The 7,896-nt window shown below is 37.0% G+C and overlaps 1 protein-coding gene across 2 annotated transcripts in view; it reads right to left on the bottom strand.

Annotated features, from left to right (window-relative positions):
- The window catches only part of HNF4A (hepatocyte nuclear factor 4 alpha), a 70,238-nt gene that overhangs the window by 59,493 nt on the left and 2,849 nt on the right, over nucleotides 1-7,896 (bottom strand). The gene's annotated exons all lie outside the window — the stretch shown is intronic.

Genomic DNA, 7,896 nt, shown 5'->3' with positions numbered 1-7,896 from the left:
CCTTGTTCTGAGAAGCATCAAAGAGTTTGGTTTGCCTATATCCTCATCATTATTGACATTGGCTAAGTGAAGAGGTATGGAGGTATGGAGCAACACTGCTTCAGGAAACAGAATGGCTGCTAGCCTTAGATTTCGCCTGAGCTGGCCCGTTCTTATAACAGTATGGAAGTTTTTTACTCCCATTTTCTACTCCCATTTTTAGATTTTGCACATGGGAAAAAGTTATCCTTTTCTTCAAATGTTAACATAATTGCTCATCTCTTCATATCTATTTTTCAATGAAAGCCAATTAAGATCAGGGCTTCTCATACAAAGTTCTTGAGAGAGAATTGAAATGAAAATAGAAAAGTATGTTCAGAAAGTCCCTTGGATTGTCCCTTGGACTGTGAGGCGATCAAACCGGTCAGTCCTAGAGGAGTTCAACCCTGACTGCTCTTTAGAAGGTCAGATTCTGAAGATGAAACTCAATACTTTGGCCGCCTAATGAGAAAGAAGGACTCACTGGAGAAGACCCTAATGCTGGGGAAGATTGAGGGCAAAAGAAGAAGGGGACGACAGGTGGCTAGATGGAGCCACTGAAGCAGTTGGCGTGAGCTTAAATAGACTCCGGAGGATGGTAGAGGTCAGGAAGGCCTGGAGGAATGTTGTCCATGGAGCCGCGATGGGTCAGACACAACTTCGCAACTAAGAACAACAACAACATATTCAGAAAGCCTGTAAATAACATGCCTCTTTGAAGGGGGACTTTTTCCCTCAATGAAATATCTCTGCCAAAAAAGTCCATGAAATATAGAGAAAGGGCATACGCTTCTGCCTTTATTCCGAATGTGATTTACAATGATTTTAAAATTTGTTTTGATTGGCATATGAAATTATCATGTATGATTAAAGCATGTGCTAATCGGGAAGAAGATTGCATTGTTTGATAAACAAAAAGATTAAACAATGACAAAAATTATGATCTCTAACAAAAATTATATTACCTTGAGAGGCGCCTTCTATGTGTAAACATTCAGCAACAACCCAAACAGAAATGCCACATGAATTATAGGAATATCCACAGTAAAAGTATTTCCTTATTCTCATGATGTAAATTTCTGGTAAGTACTATATCCAGATGATGAACAGATGGTAGAAAAATCCAAGTGACAGTAGAAGATGGTCAGAACAGCCTTGATACTTTGCTTCCATCTGTTGTCCAGTTTTTTGCAGTCCAGATATGACAATCCTATTTAGTCCATATCGTATGTTGTAATATACTTATTAAAACTATGGACGTTTCAAAATGATTCAGAAATAGTGATTTCAACCTTGCATGACCTCCAGCATCTTTTTGCTTTTTTTTAAACAGTCTATTATTTTTCTGCTCAATCCTGAAAAAAATAAGTCTGCTTTGAAAAGGTTATGTATTATCAAGATATGTCAGCAAATGTTCTCTGTGATGATCTATCCCTAACCTGGTCTTTTAGATGCACTCATTGCCACTGTAACTGAGCCAATCCACCTTCCTGCTGGCCAACCTCTTGTCTTTTCCTTCCACCTTTCTAACTCCAAAGTATTGGAGACTGATTATTTGTGACTTGGGTGAGAACTCTGGTTGCTTTGTTCAATGATCCAATTTTTGTTTTCTTGGCTGTCCACATGGTTCTCAGGAGTTTTCTCCAACTCAAATTTCAAAGACATCCACAATCTTTCAATCCTACTTCTTCAAAACTTAACTTTCACTTCCACAGTGTCAGAGGGAATAATATTGCTTACACAATTCTGAACTTTGTAGGTATAGACATAACATGGCATTTGATCTGAATATCTTTTCTAAGTGTCTGTGGAGATTTTCAATCATCCAGGTCATGGTTGTCTTAAAGGTGTTTTTTCCAAAAGGCAACTGGACTTTCTTGATGCTTTTTGGAAAAAATACTTTTGGGACATCTTTTCTAAGGATTTCATGGATGCTTTACCAAGTATTAGTCTGCAGTGTATTCATTGCTTGCATCTATAGTTGATGGTTGATCCTCCTAAAAGGAAGAAGCCATTTACTATTTACCACTTTGATATCTTCACTGTGCATTATAAGACTGATTGTTGTACCTCAGGTGTCAAACTCAAGGCCTGCAGGCTGGATCTGAACCATGGGGTGCTTAGATCTGGCTTGCAGGGCCACCCTGGAAACAGCAAAGGACCAGCTTGCAGTCCCTCTGCCAGCAAAAATGGAGCTCTGTATGCGGCCCTCTCGAGTTCTGTTTTCTTTGGCAGAGTGCTTGGGCCACCATAGGTGCCCCTGACATGAGTAACGTTGAGTTGGCCTACCCTGGCCATGCCCAACCGGCCCCCTGAGGTCAAACACAGCCCTGATGCGGCTCTTAATGAAATTGAGTTTGACACCTCTGTCATTAGTTTGGTCTTCTTTATATTTAATTTGTCACTGTGCTCCTTGACTTCATTACCAGATCTTGCATATCGTTTGCATTTTTGGCTACTGGGATAATATAATCAGCATAGCATAGATTATTGATATTTTTCCTCCAGTTTTAAAACCACGCTCAGCTTCTTCCAATTCTGTTTCCCTTAATAAATATTCACCACAAAGGTTAAATAAATAAGGGGAAAGTAAATAGCTTTGTGTCATTTCTTGCCAGGCAAGTGCCAACCTGTTTCACATACTGTGGCTTTCAGGACTCTACATATTTCTCATGAGGACAATGAGATGTTCTGAGATTCCTATTTATCTGAGCATATTACACAATTTGTCATGATTGATACAATTTGAGGCCTTTCTATAAGATTTGAGATGACAGTTTAATTCAACTCCTAAAGCAGCTACAACTTTTTTCCATACACATGGAAGATTTAAAAAGAACAGATTGCTTTAATGAATAAAAGAGAATTACTGATGTGTGCATGATCTGAAACATTTTTTCCTAATTATTTTTGAAATGTGCCTATCCTGGCATTCATACTCTGTACAGAAACCCCACTTCTTATTCTCAACCAGTATAAGCAAATATTACATTCAGGGATAAATTGCCCGGTATTCTCCAGTTTGGGAATTCTAATTCTAATGAATCCAGTAGTTATGTCAAACCAGAAAAATCTGGAAATTACATCTCAAAAAATGTGGAAGACACTATCTTTGGTCTTATTGGTTGGGGATTATAGTAGTTATAGTTTAACAACACCAGATTAAGGAACATTGAAGCACAGTGTGGGGATGGGAGTACATGGTATGGATGCAATTATCCAGCTTCCTTGAGCTTCCAGTTAAAGATCTAGTAAATGCTGATAATAATGGTGAACATTTTGTGAATGGATAATAGTTCTAGTTGCATGTATTTTGTGTCAGTGCTTACAACAAGCTCTCCAAAATTACAGATGTATCCATTGGGTCAAAGTATTGGTTCTGGCTTAAATGTATCTCATCTTGCACATATATTAGTAACACTCAGTTGGATCCAGATTTAATGCCATAAAGAGGAGGGTAGTGGGTAGAGAAAGGCAATCCTATAATACTTCCTAAAGGCATGCTCTGAAGGTCTGGAGATGTTCCACAAGATCAAGGGAAATATTTCCAATATTGTGGTAATGCAAAGGCAAGAAATAATCTAGTAAATAGTATCTTCTACTAGAGGAGAATTTTCATTTGCCTGATTCTTTCCCAGTGTTTCTTTGTACTACTATATTGAAGAAGATGAGTATGTTAAGAAAAAAATGGAGTTGAATTATGAGTTTCCAAAGCAGACTATAGAGTCATCATTTGTTTTGAAGTTCTCTAAATGACTGAGCGTTATAAACCACTATCCTTCCTGTGCCATTTGTATATGTATTTGTGGATTATCCAGGAACAGATACTCTGTAAATACTTTATTGACAATGGTTGAAGGATTAGTAACATTTACCCAGTGCTCAATAAGGGCAAATGAGAAGGACATGTCTAATCACCATATTTTTGTGTTGCTGGGAGAAGGACTTTTTTATTGAATTTGATTTCCTAAAGTAAGCGGACTTAGGCCAAAAGATTAATTTCGGCTGGAAACACTGGGGACAGTTTGTCCTCATTCCCCTTAAAGCTCCCAGTCATTAAAACACCGGAAATAACTTTCAAACCCAGTGACAATCTTGAGAATCCACAAAGAAAGAACAGTGCTTCAAAATTATTAAACTGATCTTATTTCAGAATCTATTCAGCAAAAAAGCTACATAAGCTGTTTGCCAAAAGTAGAAAGAAAAATGACTAGCAAATAAAAAATTCAATTTCACTGGAGTTAGGGCTTTTTGGAAGGATCCCAGTGGACAATTTACAGCTTGTTTAGAAAACGCACCAGTTTTATTTTATTTCTTAGATGGCTCTGAAGCCATAAACACATGGCAAGTCACGGCCACTGAAAAAGAGAGGAGGTGCCTTTTTCATGCAACTTCTTTCACTGGAATTCAGTTATACATTTTTTCTATTACACCCTAAAAAAGACTATCTATGTTCTTTCCATCCATAACCAATTTCTTGTAGCAAGAAAAAAGCAGAACTTAAATACTAGTGAAACATGTATGGATGATGCAGATAGATAACATCATGTGGAATCTTTGTAAAACTTCATGAATGACACGTGAAGTTTCCATATTTAAAAAGTGTATGTTCTGGAGTTATATTTACATTCAAATATCAGAATACTGTATTCACTTAGTGGAAGTGACACTAAGGGGCACTGCAAGCTATCATTCAGTTGGAAGTGATGAGAATTGAAGCTGGGATTCATGCTTTGCCAATGAAATATTAACCCATTTTGGGATTGGCTTTTTAATATAATGGGTGGTAGATGCTGCACTTTCATCTAGCTCTTTCTTGCTGTTTGTTTATATTATATACATACTCTGAAACTTTTCAAATATACTTAGCCCAAATGTATCAACTTTTTAAAATTCTCTTCTCTTGCTGCATCCTTTATCAATTTCTTTTTCTTCTAATTTTGTCCAATTAAGTCAATTATTCCATAATCAAATGGAATTATGTTTGGAAATTTGAAATAACTTTCCACTATATTTTAACTTATTAGTTTTGCAAAAATGTACATATGATAATTTCAAATACTAGTTTATACATCGGATGAGCCTTCCTCCATGTCTTGAGCCAGGGCAAGGGTGCCCTTTAAAAATAACTTATTACTATTGAAGATTATTAGCTCATGCTGAACAGAATAATTCCTTCATCTTTCCCCAGATATATATTAATAAATTAAGCTGTACAAATCAGCAGGATAAAAGATCCACCTCACTTCTCCTCACTCAAATTATATCCAATCATATTTAAAATCTCTTCTTAACTTGAAGCATTGGCCGATGAGTTTGCTTTTTCCTTTTCCTGTGTCATGCCTCTTAAATTGCTGGTGGTATGCCTGCCCCCACTGATTTATATGTAAGCCATTTTGGCTGAAGAATGAAAAAAAAGTTAGAAACAAATGCAGAAATGACCTGATAGGACAATGGGGGAGGATAAGTTAAATCCCCCACTTCTCTGTGCTATCTTGGAAAAATCCTTTTTTTTTTTTTTCTTTCTTTCTTGCCTTTGTGTTGTTTTTAAGGAAAGAAATAAATGAACTATTTTGCCCAAGACCCTTACTTTTATTGTTGTCTCTTCATGCAACATATTTAACTTTTCTTGGTTCTTAAAATCCTTTGAATAATCCTTTGAATAATCTAAACAAGCAGGCTGGATTCTGGCAACATGGTAAACCAAAGAGAATCTAGCAAGATTAATATTAATGAAGCTTGGCATTTTATGTAAGCACATCTGCTTGGTAATGAGTGTTTTACACACACAGTGTTGAAATACCAAATATTTCAGCTCGGCAACTCTATCTGATTCTAGATTCTACATTGGGCCTTCTGTATTATATGCAAATACACACAAACAATATATGTGTCATCAGAGTAATAGTAATGAGGGAGAAATTTCCCCCCACATTTTCCTAAAGAACTCGCTGAAAAATTTGTTTCTACAGCAGCTGTAACCGTATATCCTTTGAAGGCACCAAGTTAAACATCAAGACTGATATAAGAAGCAATTATTCAGAGAAAAATAATAAAACACAAGACACATCACTCCATTTTCAAGAATTGTGTATATTATATCTATTGCACATTCTGTGTACTTGACAGAAAATTGGAGAATGTTGTTTGCTGTGGAATTGCACGAGAATCTTAATTTCCTTTCAGCTTATAAAATTTAGTCACAAACGCGTTGAGTTTTGTATCAAACAAAACTGACCCTTTGACTTACAATAGAAATGTTTTTTTCATCAGTTCATACTAACTGCCATCTAATTGATACCCCAGAATTAATGTCTTGTAGGCATGGTGATACCATCCAATAATGCAGGCTACATTTGGAAAGTGAGTTGGAACTATTCACTGTGGCTATAGTCTGATGCTGTCAAAATTATTCTTTCAACACAGGTCAACAGGGTGCCCACGGTGCAGTGGAAGGGTTCAGCCAATTTGCACCAGTTCAGGAGAACTGGTTGTTAACTTTCTGAGCAGTTTGGTGAACTGGTTGTTGAAAGAAATCATTAGGGCAGAGAACCTGTTGTTAAATTATTTAAATCCCACCACTGCCACAATGGGAATCAAAAAGGCTCCCGAGCTCCTGCAACCCTCTGCCAGTGAAAATGGAGCTCAGGAGGGCCACCCACGGCCCTACCGACCTCCATTTTTGCTGGCATAGGCACCACAGGCTGTTTCTTTGCTGTTACCAGGGCGGTCCTGCAAGCCAGATGTAAGCACCCCACAGACCAGATCCAGCCCCTGGGCCTTGAGTTTGATACCCCTGCTCTATGCGTATCCCAAAACCGTTTGTTGCAGTTTGCCACAGAAACCTAATAGTGGTGGGCAGAATATACTACTTTAAAGATGATAGTAGAAGAAAATTATTCTTGAAAGAATGTTTTGAAAGAAATCATATTGAACATATATTTAATTTCAACTACATTTAAATCAATCTTCATGTTTATCCTGGCCTTACCGTTTTGTAGCAGGTTATCTGGCATGTTGTTCCAAGCACAAAATGATTCATTCACAATCAGAAAGGAAAATTAAAGGAAAATACACTACAGCCAATGATATGAGGAAACCACAGGAAATGAACACATGCTAAGGGTATCCTCTTCTTTGTGCAGAAAGGCAACATTATAGTTGAACAGGTTCCAGATTCTATCTTAACAAGAACAAAGGTGGGTTTTTTTAAAAAAACTTCCAGGGAAGCAGAAGCAAACTGAAGATGGCTCCGCTAAAAGCAGAGACAATGAACACAACAGAGTGAAGAGCCAGCAAATATACTGACTTGAAATTACCCATCAGTGCCCCATTCAGTTCCTCCTTGCAAGGAGACTGCAACACAATGGTCTGTGGAGGTTTAGAGCTCTGGAACATGAAGGAATACACATCATTTTGCTCCAATTGTGGTTAGCACCTTCAAAAAGGCCACTGGGTGCATATACATTCTTTTCTAGTCACTTTTAGAAATTGTTTGTTTTAGCTATTAGGAACAACAAGATTTTAGTACTGGATGAGCTTCTTTCAATCCTTACAAAAGAAGTTTTAAGGACACATGTAAGGATTTAAAATAAATATAATATAATTGGTATAAACAGCCAAAGGAGGATTAGAACTTTGATTTTGGAAAGTTACATGGAAAGTTAAATGGACAAAGGGTCCAGATGGATTTAAAATTTGGAACTCATTTTGAGAATCCTTCCCTTGAGAAAAGGCTTTAGTTTTAAATTCTCTTTTTAAAAAAGGAATGGATGAGACTTTGAAGATTGGACACCAGAGGCAACCAGAAGGAACTAAAGACTTCAGTTAAAGGAGAAGAACATTAAATTTGACTTACCAATACAGAATATTACATTG

The sequence above is a fragment of the Pseudonaja textilis genome, chromosome 3, assembly GCF_049901715.1.
Source record: "Pseudonaja textilis isolate UNSWEBS1 chromosome 3, rPseTex1.2, whole genome shotgun sequence".
NCBI classification, from domain to species: Eukaryota; Metazoa; Chordata; class Lepidosauria; order Squamata; family Elapidae; genus Pseudonaja; species Pseudonaja textilis.
This window is presented reverse-complemented; position numbering and strand designations above follow the sequence as displayed.